Below are 25,293 nucleotides of genomic sequence, written 5' to 3' on the forward strand. Positions count from 1 at the left end.
CTCTGGGTAATGGCCATCGTAATGTTTTGATGGGCCCGGCTATTGGTAAGCACCAATACATTTGCATGATCACCGTCGCGGCAGGCAAGCAAGCTGCCAATTAGCTCTCTTACAGCTCTGGACAGTGCTGGAGAGAGGAGGAGAGGGATCTGTTCAGCATAAGAAATACACAGCGAGACATGGAGCTGAGCTAATCAAGTACTGAGTATAGCATATTTACTGCAGGGAGATGCTCTTTCACATGTGATAAGATGTTAAGAACATTCTGACGACTCCATTACAGTTCAGCTGATCTCATCCACATAGAAAAGACATGCATGAAGATGCAGAGTACAGACAAGTATTTCAGACAGAAATGATATTAAAGCTCTTTTACTGATGTAGACCAACGGGCCACGGGAGAGTCAGATGCTGCAGATTTTAAGTCAAACCTGAGAGTCTGGATTCGTAAATCTGGGGGAGATATTTATGTGTTTCTATCATAGACTAATACAGTACGGGAATAGCAACAAGAACTCTTGTATTACTGTTGTCTGACAGATAGATGACAATTCTGCTAAAACAGATGGGGGGGATAGAGCTGTTCTGATTCTGATACCAGTATCAGAAATACATCTGATACTGCTTAAATGCAGGTATTGGTATCGGAGAGTACACAAGTTTATGCACTGATCTGATACCGTTTGGTTTAGCTTTATATTTTGTTTCATTTAGCCATGCTACCTGTTAGCACTATAAACTGGAATTCAATTTTTCCTTGCTGCCGGAAAACGCTGCATCCACGAGCTACCGTTTTAGAGCAGTGAAGAAGAACCAAAGGACCCAGTGCTGCAGCAAAGAATGGTGTCTGCGTGACAGTTTTTCTCTGAATGTAAATGTTAAAATGCCTTCCAGACCGGCGCCGTCGTACACGACAGGAAATGACACAGTTTATCAGACTTTAAATAGCTTTTGAACCATAAATTGTTGCCTCTTACAGCTAGCTGTTGTGCCATCCCATTGACACTATTGATGCCTTTGAATCCTTGCAGCAGCATTTTAAGCGAGTCTGAAGTCGTGTGACTTTTGGGGACTTTAATGATTAAAACCACACCGGTAAACCTGATATTGAACGTCTTTTTCATCCATTTTAATTGAATTATGATCATTTTTTACTGCAAGCTCAGATGCTAACTTAAATGCACCCTGTATTACTATTATTTTAGTATTTAGCAGTAAAACTCAATAATCAGCAGAAAAACAACTTCAGAGATGCTGTACATTATGATTCTATCTGTTGAGCCATGTTCTGAGTCAAATATAGGTCTAGAATAACTTGTTAGTCTGCAGTCAGCCCAGAAAGTTCACACCGGTATCGGATCAGTACCAAACATCTTGGTATCAGAATCGTATCGGGAAGGAAAAAATGGAATCGGAACATCCCTCATGAATAAAACTTCAGTCCACAAATTCCCTGAAAAAAAGACATTGACAGCCAAAATGTCAGGATGGAAGACATGCCAATTACCAAAGGTGTAAATAAAATACAGTAGCAGAAGCTGAGTTTCCATTAGCCGGCAATTATCGGTCATTGGCCGATAAAAAGGGCGGAAGTCTGGCAGATAAAAATATAACCTGTCAAAATGTCCGGCAGAAAACATGCCAATGACAGATAAGTAAATAGTGAATACTTGCATATTATATTTTGTGTAACCTAGAAGATATGTTGCGAGAATGTGTTAAAATAAACTAAAAGTTGCCTAATCTCACAACTGCTCTCCTGGAGCTGGGGTTGTTTATCTCCTCAGATGGCAAGCACATGGCAAATTTTGTATGCACAATGATATGAAAGCAAGCCTATCTCTCTGCGCATGCTCAGTATTCCTGGGGACTATGCAAGGAAAGTGGGAAAGTTTGACCAGAGCTTTCTCATAAAACAGAATTTTAGTCTCAGTGAGGTTTTCCTGGTTAACCAAAGGCTTAATATCATCAGCGGGATGGAGGAATTTTGAGTGTCATTGCTGCGAGTAATGAAGAGGCTGAATCAAAGGGAACTGTCGTAAACACTGATGCAGCAGCAGAGAGAGAGAGAGGCCTAGCCGGCTAATTAGCAGAAGTATTCTTGGAAAAGCCCTTAATGAGAGGAGGACTGGACCGGACTATCTGCTGTGGAGCTTTTGTCTTTTCGGGACTAGTCCAAATAAACCAGGATGGTTGGATTTACTGGTTTAGCAGATGCTACAATGATATCATCATGAGGACTGATATTAGCAACTGACGGTAAGACTCATTTTTCATTTGAAATGTAGAGTTCTAACGCGGTGTCCAGTTAACAGAGCACTGGGGAGTTATGTTTGGATGCTGGTGGAGGATGGTATTTGGCTGTTGTAAGCTGCAAAGTTATGGTTTACTGTGCTAACAGGCTAACAGTGCTGATGTGAAGCTAACTGTTGTTGTTGATGAGTTTTACATGGGCGTATAATGTGTAACTGACTGCGTGTGTATGGAAAGGTGTGCAGCCTTTATTTTGCTACTCTAAACCACTTACACAAAGGAAAATAAGAGAAAGTCTTTGTGTAGTCGGATCCAGGGTCTAATCATGTGTACATGTCTACCAGTCTGTAATAACAGGGTAATAATTACTCAGGTTTATTGTTGGCTTGGTTTCTGTCTCGGTTTTGGGTCAGGTCTGGAAATAAAAATGTGTCCTCTCTCCCGTTTAGCACAGACTTGTATGTATCAATGTATCACAGAATATCAGATTTATGCGTTTTGCTGCTGTTAATGCAGCAAAATAATGTTAAAGCAAATGTCTGGTAGTTGTTCTAAATGGCCGGAATTCTTGAGGACTGCCAGTCATTTTGACCGGGGACAAAAAAGTATAGCGGAAACACTGAGCAGAAGCCCAGGCATAGGCTGGGTTTGAGTCTAGCATAAAGTTCCAGTGGACCTGGAGGACTGGGGAAATCTACCTGACCAATGCTCAGACGAAGTGGAACCCGAGGCTAGTTTTGTAGCTCATACAGCTAGCATCAGCAGTGAACATACTGTAACTTCAGCTGCAGGAAGAAACATCATGGACCAGAGGAGCAGGGCTCTGAACTATCCACACTTTTCTCTTTCTTCTCCAAATAAACCAGAATGGTTGGATTTTATAAACCAGGAGCAGCTAAAGTTGAGTTAATCAGCTACTGAGGACCATCACCTTCATGAGGAAGACTCAAAGTTCATCTTACAGTAAATACTAAGGGTTTTTTTTGCTGAGTGGTGTGTAACATTAACAGACTGTTGGTTAGATGGAGGATGTTATTTGACTGTTGTAAACTGCTGTATTATTGCAGCGGCTAATATGCTAGTGGGCTCACTGAGAGCTAATGTGGCGCTACATGCTGCTCTCTGTATGTTAAAGGCACCATGTGTTACTGACAGTCTGTGTGTGTAAGAAAGAGCAGGGCACACTTTTCAGTATAGTAACTGAAAAATCTCACATGCTTGTAAATGCAATAATGATTTTACTCCATCATTTTTAGGGTGCAGTTATGTTTAATCGGAGTGAACAAGCAGGCTGTCGGCCATACCTGTCAGACCTGGTTACGAGTTATAGCTGTCTGAATCAGAAGTCTCTGGTTTTATGGGCAAATTTTCACCTCTGAATAAAACACTAAACTCAGAGGTGTTCATGTGGACAGTCATGCAGTCATTAATTCTTCTGAAGTCTTCTGTATTCCTAAAGATCTCCGTCTGTGTGCAGAGAGAAGCCTCTTTTTACTCCAATCTTCATGTCTTTTTCTGTCTGTGAGCGCCCTTAAAGGAAGTCACTCCATTTAGTAGTAGTCTGATGCTGTTTTGTCCCTTTCTGTCATTTTTATTGCTCCAAAATAAAGCTCCAATGCAATGATGGATGAAAAGGCATTGAAGGGTACTGTAAATACCTTTTTAACATCTGCTGTCCAGTGGACGGTGTGATGTCAGAGTAGTGACGTGTGCAAAAGCAGTAGTCCTCAACTGGTCAAACATCAGGATCCACCACCACCTCCTTTAAGGAACCCTGCATGATCAGAGAAGTTCATCTTGTTGGATAGATATCTGTATCTGTAGTATGTATATAGAACTAAAAACTCAGCAGATATCTGCATTTTGAGTCATTTAATTTTATAAACTCACCAGGAGGCTGCCATGTTTTGGTCCGCACTGATACTGTGATGTCACTTAGCTGTAGCGCTCCTCGCCGTTCCTCTGCAGTAACCGGTTCTCCAGACTGGCAGTATGTCTTGCTGCCAGTCTTTCATACCAGGCACAAGTTTGCTGCGTGTTAGCGTTGTCTCCCTGCTGTCAAAGATCCGTCATTCCTCCTAAGTTTTACCTCAGTAAAACTCCCTACAAGTGACTGGATTCAGTGTATAGCGGTAGGATGCTAGTAGCTTTCCAAAATAAAAGCATCATGTACAAACGAAGGGAGAGCCCTAAAGAAATGCTAAATTGGGTTTTTTATTTTGAAAAACACAAACCAGAAGTGTTTTAGTACTGTGTTTATCTTTAACTGCAACATTTTGAACTGTGTGGAAACAGACAGCGTCATAAATAGTGGAAGTTTGGGGAACAACTTTATTAAACAGACACATTTTAGCTCGTGGCCTTCATCTGGTTCATCAAGAAACAGATTTCAAACATATTCTACCCATGTGAACGTAAATATTTTCTACAACAAGGTAAATATGGCTCTGTATTTAACATTTTCTCGTCTAGTTTGACCGATAAACGCTCGTGGTGCAAGAAAAAATAGACGAGACCTCAAATCATAAAACTCCCCATTTGTGAGACATGCAGCGTCTCTGAGATGAAGCCCTGACTCTGGCTGCCAGTTTGAAACAGCGGTTACTGCGGAGAAACGGCGAGGAGCGCTGTGGCTAAGTGACGTCAGAGTACCAGTGTGGACCAAAACATGGCAGCCTCCTGGTGAGTTTATAAACTCACATATTTAACTTTTTTTTTTTTTGTCCACTTTATACATAATTCATCTCTAACAAGATTAACTTGTCTGATCATGCAGGTTTCCTTTTAAGAGAATTCTGGCCCAAATTTTGAAAAATTTCCAACCGCTCTAATTTATTCAGTGAAAAATGTTGTAGTTTGGACCCAAAATGGAACAAAATATAACTGAACAAAGACATAAAGCAAGCATTACAGAAGGATATGCATGCATACATCTCTTACTTCATTATTCCCAACGGCGTTTGGTTAAATCTGGTTATTCCTTAAGGAATTTCCACTAGACCACAGAGTTACACAAGTAGAAATCTTGAGACAAATACTGAAATGTAATCATAGGAAAAACTGAAAAATAGCAGTAAAAAGTGACTGTATAGCCACTTTGGGCTGCCGTACATAAACTTTTATGCCAGTTTGTTTCTCTTGGCACACATTCAGGTCTGGAAAGAGCTTCAGCTTGGGTCCTGACTCACCTGGTGAGAACCATTGTGCAAAAGGTCTAAAGCACTTTTCTAGTCATCCAACTACTCAAAGTGGTTTTTACACCACTTAACCATTCACTCCAGTCCACGCCACCAGTATTATCTTTTTACCTTGGTGTAAAAGCGTTCTTGATGAACCCTAACACAGATGTAGAAGCAGCACACATATAAATCACAATATAAAAGTAGTGCAGAAAATGCAGCAAATACTAATTTAAATAGACTTGTAAACACAGTTTTAATGCGTTTAGAAATCATCGGGGTGAACAAGTTAGGTTTTTCTGGTCAGTACCTGACAGATCAGTCAAAAATCAGAATGAACCAGATCTGAGATGATATCGAGATCATGATCCTACCATCCAAAATTGTGATATTTTTTCACTCATGCCTACCTTTAAAACAAATTATCTGCAGCTCTAGCAAGCAACTTTGCACGATGCCTTTTAAATTTCCTTCTATGCTGTAATTCAATTTTCAAAAACACCAAAATCACCTTGAACTGCAGAAACAGAAGCACACTAAAATGCTTTGCAGCTCTGTTTCATTTGCTTTTTATAAAAGCCTAAAAGAACAAATTGAAAAAAAGGGGGAAAGGGTGTGATGGGTAATGACATCATTTGGTGCACAGCAAATAAAGCAGGGTAATATTCAGAGTGAATTTGCCGAGGTTATTACAGTCCAGTGAAACTGAAGCAGAAGACAAGCCCCTCTCACGCTGACGGGGAACCCCCACCACAAAACCAACTCACCCAAACCCAAACTGGGTGTCCCCTCCGACTATCTGGCACAGTGGAGACAGGGACTTTCCCCGCCTGCAGCACAAGCCACACACCATTCACACATGCAAACTCATGCGCAGACACACACTCACCATTCACACACGCAAACTCACGCGCAGACACACACTCCCAAAGATACAAAAGCAAAGGTAAACCTGGTCTACACATGCACACGCACAGGTGGCAGAGTCATGGCCGATATGACAGGGCCACATCCTGACGCTCATACGATCTTACACAAGCATGACCAGCGCAAGCAGAATCTCCTCCACAGAGCAGTGATGAGACCACAGTCTGTGATGGTGACACAAACTGCCTGGGTTTGAACACACAGACAAAGAGCAGGCAGACAGTATCAGCTGTGCCTCATTTCATGGTCATTTGTCTTATATCTGGCTTTGCTCTCACTGTCCATCTCTGACTCCATGCCGTGTTCTTCACAAACCACTGTCCACTGCTTTCTTTGATTACAGCCCAGCGCAGCATATGATGATCTGACACAACTTTTACAAACTTACCAGTCAAATTCAACTCTTTAAAAAGTTTTCTGTCGTAGAGTCAAAGTTCCCAAGAGAGAAAAATGTGGGAGTCAGGAGGATAACTGACTGTACAGTCGAGACACCTGATGGCAAAAGATTAGTTTGGTAAACTGTGTAGAAACTCCACTACGAATCTGTTACCAAGAATATTCTGGTCTTTACTGGGTTATGAATCTGAAATTCAAGACATAATGCAATTATTTTTTAAAGTTAATAACATTTTTGTAAGCTTAAACTCCATCAAATGCACCTGACCTTAAGCAGAAAGCTCAGTAGCACATCCCCATCAATATATGAGTCTTGATGTGGCTCATTTTCTATGGATAATAAAGCAAAAAGGGAGCACCCTCCCAACAATAAACTTCTTACTGGTGCACGGTAAAAAAGACTCACTAAAACCAAGAATGTCAGCACCCAGAAAGTCCCCTTATATATGTTAACACTGAAGAAGACCACGAGTCGAAACATGTCAGTTGTGCCTTACCCTAATAAAACTGCTTAAAAGGACATTTTTGACTGCTGACGTTCTCAGTTTCATTTTCTATTGATGACAGGAAAGAAAGAAAGAAAGAATAAAGAAAGACAGAATAAAAAAGAAAGAAAGAAAGAAGAAGAAGAAAGAAAGAATAAAGAAAGACAGAATAAAAAAGAAAGAAAGAAAGAAGAAGAAAGAAAGAATAAAGAAAGAAAGAAAGAAAGACAAAGAAAGAAAGAAAAAGAAAGAAAGAAAGAATAAAGAAATAAAAAAAAAAAAATTCACCACCCTCCCACCACTATGTCGTGTGCACAGCTGAAGTGCACAGACTTATAAACTGTAGGAGAGCCTGAATGACTCATGATGACGAGAAAGAGACACAGAGAGGCTGTGACGTGTCCCTCTGTGTCTCTGCAGACAGGAACTGCTTTGAATAATGATTTAAAAGAAGCCAATTCCAAAAAGCACAAGGACTTTTTTGTAAATATGTGAATATTTCAGAGACTTTTTCTCAGAGAATGATTATTTTTTAACTCTTTGGTCTCCAAGAGATGGGAGGAGAAGTTTGTGCAAAAAAACCCTAATGTTTAGTGTGCGCATGAAAATCTTTCAGTTATTTCTGATTTTTTTTTTCCTTTTTGTCTTTATAGGCCCATAACCGTTTTAAAATTACAGTGGCATTACTGCAGCACACATATTCTTAACCCATTAACACCTGAGCCTCTGCCCAGAAAGGCCCAGAAAACATCCTGTGAGAGGGTGCTTTCACTCATTTCTCCAGAGTACAAAGAACTTTTAATATCAGGCAGTTATTTATAATTTAGTGCATGTTAAAAGTGTTTTAACAGTTTTAAATCAAGAAAAGCAAAAGAAGGGAATCTGGTGTTAGAGTTTAAGTGAGAAAAGTTGAACTTATCATGAAGCACAACTTCTCAGCTTTCAGAAACCATTTGCACTTTTCCAATGGCATAAACAGTCGCATTTGTATGATAATGCAAAATGTGCTTTCCCAGTACATCACCGGCGATGTTCGGAGGATGTTTAGGGCTTGACTGGGCACACAGGGTTGATGTTTGACAAGCTTTTAAAGACGTGGTTAAGGAACAGCTGAGTGCTCAGAGGGTTAACTTTTACTCAGACTGATGAAAGATGACCAACAACATTCAAGTCACTTCAGTGTTTTTGACATTTGTTGATCTACACTCACTTTATTAGGCACACCTCGCTAGTACTGGATGGGAGCCCCCCTTGCCTTCAGAAATGCCTTAATTCTTCATAGCATAGTGTCAACAAAGTGTTGAAGACATTCCTCAACGATTTTGGTCCATACTGACAAGATAACATCACAGAGTTTTATTAGCTGCACATCCATGATGTGAATCTCCTGTTCAACCACGTCCCAAAGCTGCTCTATTGGACTTAAACCTGGAGACTGATATGTTTTATCACACTGATAACTTTCCACTTAGTAATTATTTTACTCTTACTTTGCATTTTAATCATAATTTTTCATTTTGATGCATTTATGGATTTAGAACTACAACAGAAACAACTGTGTACACATGTTCATCTCTAAGTGCTATTATCAGTAAGTGATTATTTATTTTTATCCTTAATGATACCGATAAAATCAGTAGCATTACTTCTTTATTCATCCAAACACACTCCTTACACCTGCTGCCAGACAGATTTAATGCAGGATATTGTATAGCCTACTGTTCACCGATGGATGAAACCTTCTCCACTTCATCTCCTCTCTCTATGCTGCTGTCTCTCTACGTCACATACAGGTGTGCAGGAAAGACGCGTTTGGCCCGATCAATAAACAACAGCATCCATGATCACTGGGTCACAGATTTCATCAACAATACAGTCAGAAGGACAAACCGGAGCAATCACAATAATCACTCCAAATATCCCTGAGAGTAGAATCAGCTGTTTACAGCCTTTCTCCCTCTCTGTGAGTGACACATGTCAGCACCGTGGACAGGGCCATATTAACGCACGTGTCATTTTCAGCGCAAACATCAACAATGTGATCTTTTACAACACAAATGCACACTCATACACAACCTTGCATTCATTACACGCAAAAATATTTAAATAATCATCAAATGTATCAATCTTCTGAATGATAATATCAACTTCACAGCAGCAGAGTAGAGAATAACAATAAAACATGAGCTTACCTGTTTATTTTTCTCAAAGAGCCCTCTATTGATTCTCTTTTCTCTCTTTCTTTACCTGACTGATGCTGTGAAGTGTGAGCTTGTCTTAGTTTTTAACGCTGTTTTTAATGTTATCAACGTTCATCTTCTCCACTGACACTACTTTAGTCCGACTAACGCACCAGCTTAGTATGAAACGTATCAAAGTTGATCGGCGTTTTCACATGCCGACCTTCCTTCTTGCTGCTAAACAAGATTTTAGAAATTCAAAACTTAACTCATGTGATGAAGAGCACAAAACTCCTGCTTCAGGTGTCATTTGTGACAAGACCGCGTCCAGACCTCTGTTCCCAAGAACAGGAACTCGCCAGTATGCACTGCATCAAGGAGGCCTAGCCTTAGTTTCCTGTTCTTAGATGACAGGAGTATTACCTGCTGTGTTCTTCTGCTGCTGTAGCTCTTCTGCTTCAAGGTTCAACATGCTGTGCATTCATACTGTTGCCTTTCTATTATCTCAAACCAGATAGCACATCCTCCTCTGACATCAACTAGGCATTTTCATCCACACAACCGCCGCTCGCTGGATATTTTCCCATCATGGACCATTCTCTGCAGATCAGCAGTTTCTAAAATACCCATGCCACGTTCAAAGTCACTTAAATCTCCTTCTTCTCCATTCTGATGCAGCAAGTCAGCTTGACCTGTCTACATGCCCAAGTGCATGAGTTGCTGTCATGTGATTGGCTGATTAGCCACTTATGTCAACAAGCAGTTAAACAGTTGTACCTAATAAAAGTGGCCAGAGACTGTAAGTTAACAGATACTGTGAAAACAACCGTTCAACCTTATAAGTAAACCTTTAGTTGGCCAGTGATGTCTCATTATAGTTCAGGGATCCTCCCTGGACTGAACATGGAGCTTGTCATAGACTCTGTATGTAAAATAGAAAGGAGGAGAACAGTAGAGGGAAATAAAGAAGTTGGAGCCCTTACCACAGTCTTGTCTGAGCAGCCTCAGGAGGAAAATGTCCACAAGTATTCAGCGCCTCACTCCTAAACACAGAGAAAAACAAAACAGAATCATTACATGAAAAACTATTTTTTCATTTAAATGAAAAAGACAAGAGGAAAGTAAAAAAGCAAGAGGGCGAGAGCAAGCTGGATGGACAACTCTGATGGATTTCTTATCAATGTTTTTTAATTTCTAAAGTTTTAACTCAAACTGTTCTACTTTTAACACTTACTCAAAGACACAGGAGAGGAAAACCGTATATTCTGACATGTTTCAAAGCATTTTGCTCTAAAAAACATTTGCTTTAAAGGGATGTTTCAGTATTCTTGAGGTTGAGTTGTATGAGGTATGTAGCAGTAGCAGTGACATTAGCCTCCAGTGATTTTAGTGAGCATGGCTCCTTTAAGAAAGACTCCAGGCTCTACAGCGTGACAGATGGGAACAGATTCTCTGCAGAATTTAGCTAGTTTTTGGTAAAAATGGCCACACCAATTTTGGCCCGAATCCAGGCGCTATTGAAAACATTTAAATCATTTTATTTCTTACCCAGGAAGCCTCTGTGTTTTTGTCACAATTTACATAGCAAGCTTTTGCTACCGGTTGCATGCTCATGCATTGCAAAATAGTAAAAAGAAAACCACACAGAGGCTTCTGTGTATAAAATGAAATGCTTAAATGTTTTAAAAGTACGAACATGTGAGCCAACATTGTTTTGAGGCCTATTTTGACCAAAAACGTAGTTAATTCTGCAGAGAAACTGTGCCCATGAGTCCTTGTAAAAGGAGCAAATCTCGCTGAAATCACTGGAGGCTTATGCCACTTCTACTGCTAGATACCTCACACGACTCCACTTAAAAAATACTGAAATATCCCTTTAAGTTTGATCATTTTCTCAGTTAAGTCACTTTTCAATCTGCTGTTTATTTTTTTAATTTTCGCGATTCAAAAATCTTAAAAATGAATATGAAAAAATATGATTTTACAACTTGACAGTCCATAGATTTTTCAGTAAATGTTAGTGAGATATGACAACGTTAACAACTTTAAAACGGAGTAGAGCTGGAGGCACAAATAAGGCAAAGAAAGCAGAGATGCACCAAAACTAATATGATGGACCCAATCTGATTTCCAGATTGTTCCTGGTCTGACCTGCTGATACCAGTATCGGCTGCATGCTGATACTGGTATTGGCCCATACTGACGAGATGTTGACAATAAAACAGGCTGTAATAAATAAATTTCATGTCTTTGTTAATCTTATAACTGCTGAAAGATTTACACAGTGATCAACTCTCTGGTTGTTTGATACAACCTGAATGATTAAGAAATAAAATCAGAGCAACAGAGTTTACATGGTTGTTCTCTTCAGCTGTTTTCTCTCTGAATTATCCAACACTCATCTATAATCAATGACTGCTTCATTCAGCTATAGTCTGTGACCTGGCTGTGTCTTTCCTTCCCACTGCCTCACTGAATGGTATTTGTGATGACAAAAACTTTTATTATGTTTATCAGGGATGCATGATATTCAATATGCTGAGATTTACAGATACATTTTAGCCAACACCGATGTCAATACTGATATTTTGATATGTATTTCAGTAGGGCTGGGAAATTAATTGCAAATTAGATTAAATTGCAATATAGCCTAACGCAATTTACAAATCGCATAAGTTGCATTTCTTAAACTTGAAATATGTCACAATAGCAGTTTAATACATTCATTCTTTTGAAGCAGCTTTACAAGCTTAGCCTCCTCCACCCCAGCCTCCTCCTTTATAGCTTCAAGCTTGTTGCATCCTCATTTCAGATTCATGCTACTGTGGATTAATTGCTTCTGAAATAATTTCAGTTTTTAAATACACATTGTCATTTATGTGTCCATCCATACGGGGATTTCTAGCTGACGCTCCTGGAAGTCAAGCCGATGCTGACTAACCCAGGGAGCATCTTTAGAGCAGAGCCTTCTCTGCCAAGTAAAACTGTAGACTATATCTAATTTGCAAAGAAATGGTTAAATGTATGATGAGTGTTCCTGACTAAGTGTAGGTTATATGATGGATTTATTGCTTGAATTTCTTGAAAATGCATAAGTTGAGTAACCTAATAAGAGTTACATATCAAATTGCAATATCGGGAAAAAAAAACGCAACTAGATTATTTTTGCAAATCGTTCAGCTGTAGTTTCAGCCCTAAAACACCAGTCCTTTGAACACACTTTAATACATTAGGATGAAGTAAGAAACAAACTTGAGTACTTAAAACTTTCTTAAGGTTTAAAGATTGAGACTGAAAAAAGAAAAAGACGTAAACTGGTGTAGGTCTGTTGGTCCAGCCTAAAACTCCACAAACTTATAAGTACAAATGTTAAAATTTAAAGTCAGTTTACAATGAAAATTACAGCCAGAATATCAGTTGTAAATATCAGCAGAAATATGTATATCTGCTGATACCATAATTGTTTTTGAATGCTAATATCTGCAGATACCTGTGTTAATTTTGACAGCTATCTTTAATTTTAGTCTTATTATTAAATTTCTTTTAGTTTTAGTAACATTTTAGTCATTTCTAACCTTTTTAGTTTTAGTCAATGAAAACTCAAAAACATTTTAGTCTAGTTTCCATCCATTAAGTCCTCACAGTTTACTCTTTACTTTTAGTCCAAGCATTTATTCTTTTGCCTAAATCTGGTACCAAATCATGGTAGTGTGTTCTCTGCACCCTGTCTAACCTGGGGTCTCTGCTCTCTACAGCTGAGAGGCAGAATAGATACAGCTGCATTGTTTTTTGACAGATTTACCCAAAGTAGAGAAATATCACAGATTTTGAATTTCCAATGAAAACTAAATTACATTTTTAGTCTAGTTTTAGTCATCTTGACCAAAACTAAACTAAGTTTTTGTCTGTTTAAGTCATCACAGATCTATTTTTGTTAGTCTTAGTCTAGTTTTTGTCATAGAAAAAAAGGCTGTTGACAACCACTATTAGTCATAGTTTTAGTCGACGAAATTAACACTGGCCGACACTGATATCAGATCCCTTGCACATCCCTAATTTTTAATATCCACTTATCAATATGATCTATAATATCTCCAGGAAAATGATCGATCTGGCCACAGCCAAATCTTTTAAATGAAACAACCAAAATATTAACTGAGTTTTATACCAGCTTACTCCACTCCCCAGCCTGTGCACACGTGCACAGTGGGAGTGCACGCACACATAAAAAGGACACACGCTATAAGTGAAAAGAGAAAAGAAATCTCTATTTTTATCCCTGAAATATACTTTTAGCCTACAAATGTTGTTCTCCTCAGTAAAAACATGTGCTTGTGTATCTGTGGCTGCAGCACAGGGTCTCTCGCCATGAAACGACAGGAAGCGTCTCACGTTCCTGCTTCTGGGATTGGTAAACAAACCAGTGACTAAATGAGAGGACCAGCCGGTCACTGGTCAGGGCCTAAAACCAGCTAATTCCAGTCTATGGGTGCAATTTTGTAGAAAAGTGAGAGGGCAAAAGAATTACAAAGCAGTGGTGGTTTTATGAACTGGTCCTTGCTTTAAGATTGTCTCATTCTTTCCTCTCCTCATCCCCTTCTTTGTCTCCCACCCCCTCTTGCTCCCTACATTTCTGTTACCCTCACCCCTTCGTACTAGAATTCTTCCATCTATAAATAACAAGTATAGAAGTACAAACACACACACACTAGTCTAAACCAATGAGCACAGTGGTGTATTGTGTCAGCAGAGCCAATACACACTTCCACGGCCATTACTCCCCATGGAAACAAGCGAGTGCATTCGCACACACATGTGATGTTGACGTTATACCCGCACAGTGGCTGCCTTAGACAATAAGCTATTTCAGGGCCAAATCACTGACAAAAATCCATTTTTCCACCCCACTAAAAAAGATCAGGAATGACGGAGAGAGAAAGAGCAGGATAGAGAGAGAAGCTGAAATCAAATAAACAGTGGCGTACATCTCTCTTAAGCTGGATTTATCTCTGTATTTTGTCATCATTCTAATTTATTCCTTAACCTGCTTACAATTACTGCCTTTGAAAACTCCTATCGCCGGCTTGTTGTTGTTCTCACAGAGATTGCGTGGTATCTGCAAATGAATGAGCGGGGGACTTGCATAAGGTGGAAAAGCTCCTAGTGTACTTTTGTAGATTATCCACTTGATACTGATTCATTTTCTCTCTCACTTGTCACAGTTTTGTAAAGGAGGCGATGTAGGACAAACATGCAGATGCACACGCGTACATGCACACAGACACACAGTACTGTAGAGTGTAGGGGAAGGGAGTGGGCTCATCATCTTTAGTTGTGATTACAACACTTGGCAAGCTCTCCCCTGCCTGTTTGCCTGCCTATTGCCTTACAAATGGATTAGTAAGCCCTGTTCCATTTGTGTGTGTAGCTTCTCTGAGATTTAGGCTGACTTACAAATAACACCAATCAGATTTGGAAGCAGCCGTTGTGTAGTCTTTTCCGGGGGAATATTGGACGATGTGATTCGGGGACAACGCTACAGTGCTGCTTGTATAAACTAAGTTTGGAAAAACCTTGGGACTCGTGTGTTTTAAGACTTTTACACAACTTATCACACTGAAGTCTGACTGAAACTTTTAAGTCAGTTGGCGGTTAATCTATGGGAGGCCTGCTCACTCATCCCTAGCTTACATGGAATTCAGAAGAGGATGTCTCGGTTCTGAAGAAGAGAGAAAAAGGAGATCTGCAGACAAGGAAAGAGTATTTATTTCCAGTTAGACAGGAGAACATCCCAGAAGTACAACTCTCTAGTGTGGTACTTGCATATCAACAGATTTTCCAGTTTAGGGGACTGACATTCAGCCTGTTATCTGCACATTTAGTACAATGCAATTGTGTCTGTGATTCTCCTTGGTTTCATACGCAAGATAAAGTCAGACAAAGCCAAGGCAAGAGGTGGTGACAGTGCATCTAAAGGCCAAACAATCTGTGTTCGTCTTAAACAGTGATGATCAGAGCACAGGAAAGTGTAAGCTAGATGTGATGAGCAGATGTAAAGCTGAGGCATGTCAGAGTTCTCAGTTTTCAGAAGCATTGCTGGGCTAAAAGGCCTGGAAGGCAAAAGAAGCAGCCACCAAAGAACTTTGCTGCATTAGCCGTCTTTATTATTCGGCATCTTCACAAAAAAGAGATATTAAGATAAGTCACTCCCTAGTGGTCTTGATTCTATAAACCCTTGTCTGCATGGATCTTTCTCTGAAATATACAACTCACAAAACATATTTACAATAAATCACCATTATGTGTTTTTAAGTAAATGAATAAATGCACTCTTCACTAGAATAACAAGGGGAAAAACAGTCAGGCTTCATTCATCTGAGACGCCGTTTATCTCAGAACAGAGCTGCCGTGATTTATCGGTACAATGCATTTCCAATTTTATATTTTTTTTATTCAACTTTATTCACAAACAAAGTCTGGCAGTTACATTCATGAAATAACAAACATAACAGAGAAAAAGGTCAGAGGTCTGATCTGAGGTCAAATTCGACCAGTTTTAGAAGGAGTTACATGAACGGTTGCTCGCTTTAATAATAATAATAAGAAAAGCACTCGGAGAGCGCTGACCTCCGCGATTAGCCCTATCTCCCAATAGTGAAGAATCCTTTAAAAAATTCCTGGATCCAGACAGTGATCCAGATCACTCCCAAAAACTAATTCACCGATTACCCCCTCTGGTGGGGTGGAGACATGGTGAGGCAAAGCAATAGCTTCACAACGTGTGGACTGTCATGGTGGAAGCATTGCCTGCCGGTGCCAACAGATGTACTGACAGTCTCACCCATGGTCTCACCGGCTGACTGGAAGTCATGGCAGAGGGTGAATATTTCTCTATTCCTCCCAGCATTGTGAGTATTCTCGCTACAATTCGCTGTCTTTCTCTCTGTTATGCTCCGACTCGTCTCCTCGACCGGGCATGCGTCTGTCAAACTCTATAAACTCCAAAACATTGAATAGAAACACACCCACAAATGCTGCTGGGATTGAAGTTACTCATGTCCGCCATCTCTTGGTGTAAAGTAGTAACAACAGTAGAAAAGCACTCGGAGAGTGCAGACCTCGGCCATCAGCCCTATCTGCCAATAGTACAGAATCTTTTAAAAAATTCCTGGAATCAGACGATGATCTGGATCAGTCCCAAAATCTAATCAGTTCTTCCTTATGCCATTTCTGACATTTCTTAAAAATTTCATCAAAATCCGTCCATGACTTTTTGAATTATGTTGCTAACAAACAAACTAACGAACTAACTAACTAACAAACAAACCCACCCGATCACATAATTTCCTTGGCGGAGGTAATAATTACTTCATTTGTATAGCCTTTTAAAAACATGTGATTACAAAGTGCTTTGACCTGTCCTGAACCAAACAGAAAAACAACAAAACCCAAATAAAGGACAAAGACAATGAACAAATGACATGCAAACAACATCAGCAAAATCCAAAACACTTAAAGAATCTAACCAAAAATATGATCAAGATAATAATTCAACAACATCAAAATAAATCAAAACCCAGACGTCATGTGATGCCCTGCAAACTAAAGGCGCTTTCACATTATGTCCAGTTGTTTTGAACCACGCTGTGATCCTCCTCCCCCCTTTCCCCCGCTGGCTTGCTTTCACACTAGCAACATCAATCTGTGCCCTGGTATGTACTCAGTCTGAAACACCAGGTGGTGGTATGCATGTAGCTGGTTTACAACCCCACCAAAGAGGAGAGAGAAGAAGAAGCTACCATGGCAACCTCGGGTCAAGACCTGAGCGAAGATTATTTTTGTTTTAACCCGCAAAAAAGTCCATCCTGCAGCCTTGGATGATTTAAAATCACTTTTAAGATGCCAGCAACGTCACTCTTCGTATCTGCACATCTACTACAGCTCAGGGGATTAAATGGGCTCGCACTGCACAGATACAGCAGTTTTTGAGGTGACAGGAGACTTTAATTGCCTTTGCATCTCCTCTCACTGACTCCAACTTGTGTTCATCTGTAAGGTGAGTCACAACAGACCATTTATTGACTGGATTCTGATGATTTCCGCCCTTTACTGAGGAAAAACGTTATGTGTTATTTTGGATATCTGGGCATGTTATCAATACAAGCTGGATATCTCCTCCTCAAACGTAAACCTCCGCTGGTGCAGCACCAGCAGCAGAGCTCCACAGGTGACTCAGTGGAGAGCGCTTTAGCTGCTGCTGCTACAGACTGGGCATACTCACACACATAATAGTGATCGTCTGGATGCTACGTTCAAGAGGAGCCAACCCCGACTGTTTCCTGAAAGCCCTGTCTACCTTTTTAATGTTCTTTTAGATCATTTTCAATCCATGACAAGTTCCTCTTTTCAGTGGTTGAGTTCATGTTAAAAATCTTCAATCTACCAATAAGGGAGGGTTTGTATCTTAACAGGAAGCCAACCATTAGTTTTAGACTGAAAAATGTAAAAAAAAAATGACACTAAAACAGTTTAAAATGCTAAATAGTAAAGTTATAACGTATGAAAAAGGGTCAGACTGTAATTAACTACAGAAATCCTGAGATTAATTGTGGTTAAAAACTGTAATTTTTAGACAGATACCTGGAAATAAAAGCTGAAATACTGATCTCTTGTCTCATATTCATCTTTTTCAAGTCAAACCCAAATGTTTTTAGTCAACAGCAAAAAATAAAGGAACTGGTCTCGCTGTTCCAATTTTTTTGGAAGAGGGTGTATTTTAGTTTGTCAGCGTGCAATCAATGCTTTGTGTGTAACTGGAGGCTGCAGAACAGGGACAGGAGCTCATCAACGCTCTAAAACCAGAGCGCTGGGTGAGCTTTTCCTCCTGAGTGTCTTTTGTTTCCAAATTTTCCAGTGTCTTTCTGCTTAAAGGTGCAGTGTGTAAAACTGGTTAGATAAGTGACATCTAACAGATTCTAGATCAGCGATACTCAATGCGTGGCTCTAGAGCCACATGTGGCTCTTTTGTGAAGATTTCTGGCTCTTTTTTGTCTTAATTTGTCTTATTATTCCATCAGAAAATCTTTATAAAGGGAAACTTTGACCTCAGAAATTATCCATTGTCACATTAATCAGTTTGAAGCCCCAAAATAAAACAAATGGCTTTAATTTTCAACCTTTATTTTTTTGTTTGTACATTTCCATTGTCCTTATTGGCAATTTTTTGCCTTTTTTTCAAATTTTTTTGCAACTTTTAATCAATTTTTACTGCTTTAAGTCAACTTTTGCCATCTCTTTTTGCAATTTTTTTCTACTTCTATCCCATTTTTGCCTATTTTCCCCTTCTTTTTGCCCATTTAAGCCACGTTTTGCCATTAAATGCCTCTGTTTTCAGCATTCTTGCTGCTTTTTGACCAATTTCCCCTCATTTTTGCCTATTGTAGTCACTTTTACACTCATTTTTTTGCCCTGTTTTTGCTCCTTTTTGACCATTTTTTCCACATTTTTGCCCATTTTAGTCACTTCTACACTGATTATTACCTCTGCCAAAGAGGTTATGTGACCAGCAGGGTAGTTAGTTTATTTGTTCATTTGTTTGTAGGCAACATAACTCAAAAATTTATGGACAGATTTTGATGAAATTTTCAGGAAATGTCAGAAATGGAATAAGGAAACACTGATTAGATTTTAAGACTAATCCGGATCACCATCTGGATCCAGGAATTTTTAAAAGAATTCTTTACTACTGTGAGATAGGGCTAACGGCGGAGGTCTGCACTCTCCAAGTGCTTTTCTAGTTAGCCCTGTTTTTGCTGCCTTTTGACCATTTTCCCCACATTTTTGCCCATTTGAGTGACTTTTACACTCACTTATTGCTGTTTTTGCTGCTTTTTGACCATTTTTCCTATATTTTGACCCATTTACCTGACTTCTACACTCAATTTTGCCCTGTTTTTGCTGCCTTTTGACCATTTCGTCCAGATTTTTTCAATTTTAATCACATTTAAACTCACTTTTGGCCCTGTTTTTGCTGCTTTTTGACCATTTTCCCCACATTTTTGCCCATTGTAGTGACTTTTACACTGCTTTCTTGACATGTTTTTGCTGTTGTATGGCCATATTTGCCACCTGTAACTCATTTTTGGGTAACTTCTCACCCTTTTTTGCCACTTACCGCCCAATTCTGCCACCTTTTCTCCCTGTTTTTTCCACTTTTCACCCACTTTTTGCCATTTTATGCCTACTTTGCCTCTTTTTGCCCCTTGTTGCCATTTTATTGCCTTTGTTTGACCATTATTTGCCACCTTGTGCTTATTTTTATAGCCACTTTAATCAGTTTTTGCCACTATTCACCACTTAGATTGTGACTCTTGCAAAGGTATTTTTCACCTTGGCTCTTTGGTAGAGCAGGGTTGAGTAACGCTGCTCTAGATTGTGATGCTCACTTCTCATGGTAAGCATGGCCCCCATGGCTGTGCTAGAGTGTTGACAAAACATTTGACTTGCATTGTAGGCTCATATCAATCCAGAATTACTTTAACTAACTAGTTGTTCAGGTCCCACAAGCAAGGGTACCGAATAGATTTGTCTTCTCTTTACACCGCCACCAGGATACAAGCTTACAAAAGTTAGGACAGCTAGATGTGCATTTGGGTAAGTAAAGTTATGGTTATGTTATGACAGGATTAAAAGAAGTCCATCCTCTCGCTCTCTAAAGAGACAGGGAAGCATCTTAAATAATCAACAATCTTCTCCTCTTTGGCTTTTCTTTCTCTAAAGGAATTCTGCAGAAATACAGCCTCATTGTCAGTTACTGAAGCTGAACAACTGTCTTTCATATAAAAATAAAGTAATAAACACGTTTGAAACACTGAGCTAACTTCTCTAAAATGTGCTGCAGGCCTCTCTTGCCCGCCAGGTGTGCGGTTCTGTAAGTGTGTGGCATCACATGGAAACTATTAATAAGCATTTGGGAGATGAGCTCTGCCTCTTATTGAATATAAACCTCACAGTCAAATGCACCGTGTTGATTCTAGTTTGCCTTCATAAACAAACTGAAACGTTGAAGTCCATGATATTATTGCTTCCACCATTGGGTGAGTACATTAGAAAGTTAAAAGGTTAATGTTTGCTTAAATCAGTGACAGCGTGTGGCTCTGGAGCCACGTGAGGCTCATTAGTGATCAACTGTGGCTGTTTTATGTCTTCATTTGAAAATATTATTCCCCATTTTTGCCACTTTTCACCGATTTAAGCTACCTTTTGCCATTACATACCACTTTTTTCCTGCTTTTTTTGCCCATTTTGACACTTTCTTGCCACTTTTAATCCATTTTTTCCTTTTTTCACATGTTTTTTCCAGTTTCTTTGCCTTTTTTTGCCTCTTCTTTTTGCCACTTTATCCCATTTTTGCCACTTTTCACCACTTTTCACTCATTTCAGCTACCTTTTGCCACTGAATACCACTTGTTTCATATTTTTTGCCCATTCTAGTCACCTTTCAGTCATTCATTTTGCCAAATTTGGACCATTTGATGTCACTTATAACGCATTTTTTTGTCGCTTTACACTCATTTTTGCTACTTTCTTTTTTTTTTAAAGATTTATTTTTGGCCTTTTTGCCTTTATCTGATAGGACAGTGGATAGAGTCAGAAACAGGGAAGAGAGCGGGGAGAGACATGAAGGAAATAGTGCCACGGGCCGGATTCGAACCCGGGTCGCTTGCGCGCACCTTAACCACTCAACTACCGGCGCGCCAATTTTTGCTACTTTCTAACCCCTTTTCCACCTTTTCCTCCCCATTTTCACCCATTTTTGTTGCTTTTTCACCATTTTTGCCATCTTTAACTTATTGTTATTGCTACTTCAAGCTGTTTTTGCTTCACCACTTAGATTGTGGCTCTTGCAAAAGTATTTTTCAACAATTTGGCTCTTTGGTGGAGCAGGGTTGAGTAACACTGGCTGAATGGATCTGTGGTTTTATGTAAAATTCTTTGGCTACATGTCCTCTAAAGTTTACTTTTCCTCATTAATGGTGCCGTTGTAGCTCTGTGACCAGTGATTTGACAGCTGCAGACATTTCAAGCCAAAGGATTCTCTTTAAACCACATCTTCTTTTCCTCCTTTTCTGAATTTAATGATCTTTCAAGGGCCAAACAAGAAGCTTTGGGGGTCCTACTATGGCCCCCGGGCCGCCAGTTGATGATCAGTGCCCTACATTTTCTTCTAGAATGGAGGGGCCTATCTGTGATTGATATAACTTAAGTTAAATATATCTGAATACTTTAATTCCTGATTTTCTAACAACATCACTCAGACATTAAATGCATCAGGTCTTCTCCCTATGAAAAAACATATTAATGTCTGACCAGTGATATTTCAGTCAGGCAAAGCTCAACAGCTTAGTAACTGACCAACTGAGTGGAGAGTGCCAACCCTAGTGAATATTTTACAGATGGTGGTTTGCCTCGGTTTCCTCCTAAACCTTGGAGGTAATCTCCAGGCTTTAACTGCTGAAAGTTGAGCAAACTTTAACAGACACTAACAAGCAAACACTTGAATGAGAGGAACCTATGAATCAAATCTGACAGCCGCAGTCACACAATAGCCTTTTTCAGCACTATCAGATATGTTAACTTGAATACCTCAGGACATGCCACTTTGGTACATTTAGTTCTGGAGGTTCTGCCTTGAACTGAGGGATTGATACTTCTATGTGCCATGTCACCCTGACAAAGAAAAGGCAATATTACAAAGGATGATCTAATTTCACAGTGAAGAAAATCACAGTCTTTATGTAACTGCTTGTTTTATTACTCTGATTGTGTTTCAGTCCAAGCTGCTCTTTCAGATCGATCCATCAGGGAGGACTGACCACTGAAACACAAGCAAACTCCGCCACACCTGAGGTTTTATCCTAGTGTCATGTGCTTTAACTGCCTTGTTCCAGAGCATTATGACAGGCAACTACCTGGTCACTATCATTTATGAAACATTATCAAAATGAGACCAACAATTCAGAATTGGAAGAACAAGAAGTGCTGTGTAGATAGTTAGAGAGTGTGTCTGTGTGACACACTCCTGACCCAAGAGTACAGTTTGTGTGAATAAAGCTCTAAGCTGAGCTTCCATTAAGCCCCTTTCAGCACAATGGCTTTCTCTCTTAGACACCCTGTTTGATGGAAATCTGCTTTTGTTGCAGCAGTTCAATGTCCCTGCTATCTCCTGATGGAAGGAGAGAGAAAGGAAGGTCTGAATGGGCCTCTATAGTTTTAGGTTCCAGACGCTTCACGCACACACATTTGCCACACTCTCTGCTGCTCTACAATGAAATCAATGCTCTTGGTTTTCCTCTCTGCGCGCAGCGTCTCACAGTGCCAAAGGCTTCTTGTGATCAAACACCACATCATGTTCTGTAACTTCTGATACTGATGCTAACACACTGCAGCTTTTGTTCTCTGGTGTGGAAGTTCATTCACGTTGTATTCAGCAGCCATGAAGAGTGCCATTTTTATAGTAGCTTTTACTCTTTGTCCTTTTTGCATGCAGACTTCTACATTACTTTCATATTGTGGCAAAGCCTTTCTCGGGCCCATACTCTGTGTTTCTGATCGCTGAGTCCCTTCATGAGGATTTATGATAGAAATACAAAGAAAAAGTAGATTACCTTTATGTACTGTCAGGCATATTAGCCCTGGACTTTCTTTAATGCTCTTTTAAAGACACACACCTCATTCATTAGAACTTCATTTTGTCACTTCACAAGTAAATGAAAGATGAATACTTTTTGAAAATGTCGTTGTGCCTTAAGTGTTTTAAAGAACCAGTTTGCAACTAGCCTATAACCAGAGAAGCTTGAGAAATAATTGCATATGAAACTGCAACCACAAATTTAGGTGAAAAATTACAATTAGATTTTTTTCCCAAGTCGTTCAGCCTCATTTCAAACAGTAAGAGTGACATCTAAAATTTTTAGCTAAAACTTCAGTCGTTCTCAGTGGTTCCATGCTGATGCAGACATTTCCTGAAATGATCCCGCGTTCTGGGAAAACTTTTTCAAACTGAAATATATCGCTTTCGTCTGCGTGTGGACAAGGCCCGAGTCACAAAGGCCTGTTCATGAATTGGCCGAGGTCATCTAACCCTCTTACGGTACAGAATAAAGTGACAGTATTATTCCTATGTCAACAGTCACCTATTGTCGTAATCTTTTTTGTGTGTAATGGTTCATAAATGTCATAAACTCCAGATTTGATTCAGTTTTTTCTGTCTCCTGAAAAGGTTCTCAAAGTGGGCAGTGGGCCCCCCGGGGGGGTGCAGCAAAGCTAAGCAACACCACTTCAGAATCAGCAATACACAATACAGTGGCAGTTTAAGTCCAAAATGTCGTCTACTGGTGGTGTAACGATTATCCGATATGTCAGCAGTCTGAGTGCATCAGTACGCGGAGCCCTGGATCAGCAAAAATATGGCATGAACCGGTCTTTGGACCAGTTTTAACGTCAGAGATTGGTTCACTGAGGCTCTGCTGCTTGTTTTCATTGGCCATTCTGCCATGCTCTGGCTCAGCGCCCATAATCTCCCGTGACCCGTGGTGACCTTTTACCTCTAAACAAGAGTTCTGTTCACCGTAGGTGCTCACTAGGTAGCTGGATGTGTTTCGACTGTCGTCGCCTAAACATCTTTCAGTTACAGTCCTGCACCTCAGGAAAAAGTCATGTGGACTTTATCTGAAGGAAGGATGACATTTGAGATGTCTGCCTGTCTTTACGCTTTGGAGAAAAGCGATAAGAACTACGGCAGCTCATAAAGCTCACCTGCTGAGACGGCAGAGCTAAAGTTTAGCTAAGATGCTAACGCTAAACGCAGCACAAACAGACCCAAACATGAACACTTCTCTGAGATAAAAGACTTCAGTCATCACCGTAACAACAGCCCCTTTAGGGGGTCTACAACCGTAACGTGTTGTTGGGAGTGATTGATTTGGTGACATAATCAATCCATCAGAGCCCATTGATATGATATTAAACAGAGAGGACTTCACTGAGCTGGAGATCAGCTGCTCTCCACTAAATTAATTCAAGAATGAAAACAATCAAGAACAGTCAGATACACAGAGAACCATGTTTTTGCCACATGTAGATAAAATACTCACATTAAAAGGAATTTTGAAAAGAGAAAAATGTATAGAAAGCTGTTTTCCCCGAGTACCCCAAAGCAGGCTGTAATGTTGTGGTGGACCATGGTGGTCCTGAGCACTACCTGTTCAGTCCGTTAGCTCCAGCACCGGCGTTACTAAAGCTCTCGGAGCCGAAGCAGTGCAGGAGAGGATAGGAGTTGTCTCTGAATGGTAAAGTCAGTTAGGAGCGAGGCAAACAATTATCAAACTCAAACTCCTAATAAAAAAGTGCCATTCAAAGCTCGAAGCCATGGTGCTGAAGCCCCCCTGTGACAGGTCACCTTCACGATGAATGGAAGGGCGTGTCTGAGCGTGCCCCCACCATGCCCTACTCCCTGCTGTCCTGCAATGCTGAGGTGCAGTGAGGATAGACTGAGGGGGGACATCGCCCCGTCACAGTATCATCATGAATGTCTTAAAGTGTAACAGAGGCAGAGCTTCATTACAGCACTGCCACAAAAAAGCACCGTGAAAGCACCCCAGGTGTCTGATGGGTAATGTCAGAGACCTGATTATGACAGGGCACAATGGAGACCTGCATTCCCCCTCAAGTAAGTTACACTGGAGTATTTTTGAGGCAGTTTCTAGCCCTTTATACTGCACTTCAGCAAAAATTAATAATAAGAAAGATGATTATGTGAGCAAGAATATGATTTTTAGACATGCTGAACAAGAACCTAGAGTGTGTTCACAT

At 40.0% G+C, this 25,293-nt stretch overlaps 1 protein-coding gene across 3 annotated transcripts in view; it reads right to left on the reverse strand.

Moving 5' to 3' along the window:
• Positions 1 to 25,293, reverse strand: part of sox5 (SRY-box transcription factor 5) — a 384,599-nt gene that overhangs the window by 215,757 nt on the left and 143,549 nt on the right. For all 3 annotated transcript variants that reach the window (XM_041780726.1, XM_041780725.1, XM_041780733.1), the window contains one exon: positions 10,404 to 10,463. The gene's annotated coding sequence lies outside the window, so the exon portion shown is untranslated. The remainder of the gene's footprint in view (positions 1 to 10,403; positions 10,464 to 25,293) is intronic.

Source organism: Cheilinus undulatus, linkage group 23 (genome assembly GCF_018320785.1).
Source record: "Cheilinus undulatus linkage group 23, ASM1832078v1, whole genome shotgun sequence".
Lineage (NCBI taxonomy): Eukaryota > Metazoa > Chordata > Actinopteri > Labriformes > Labridae > Cheilinus > Cheilinus undulatus.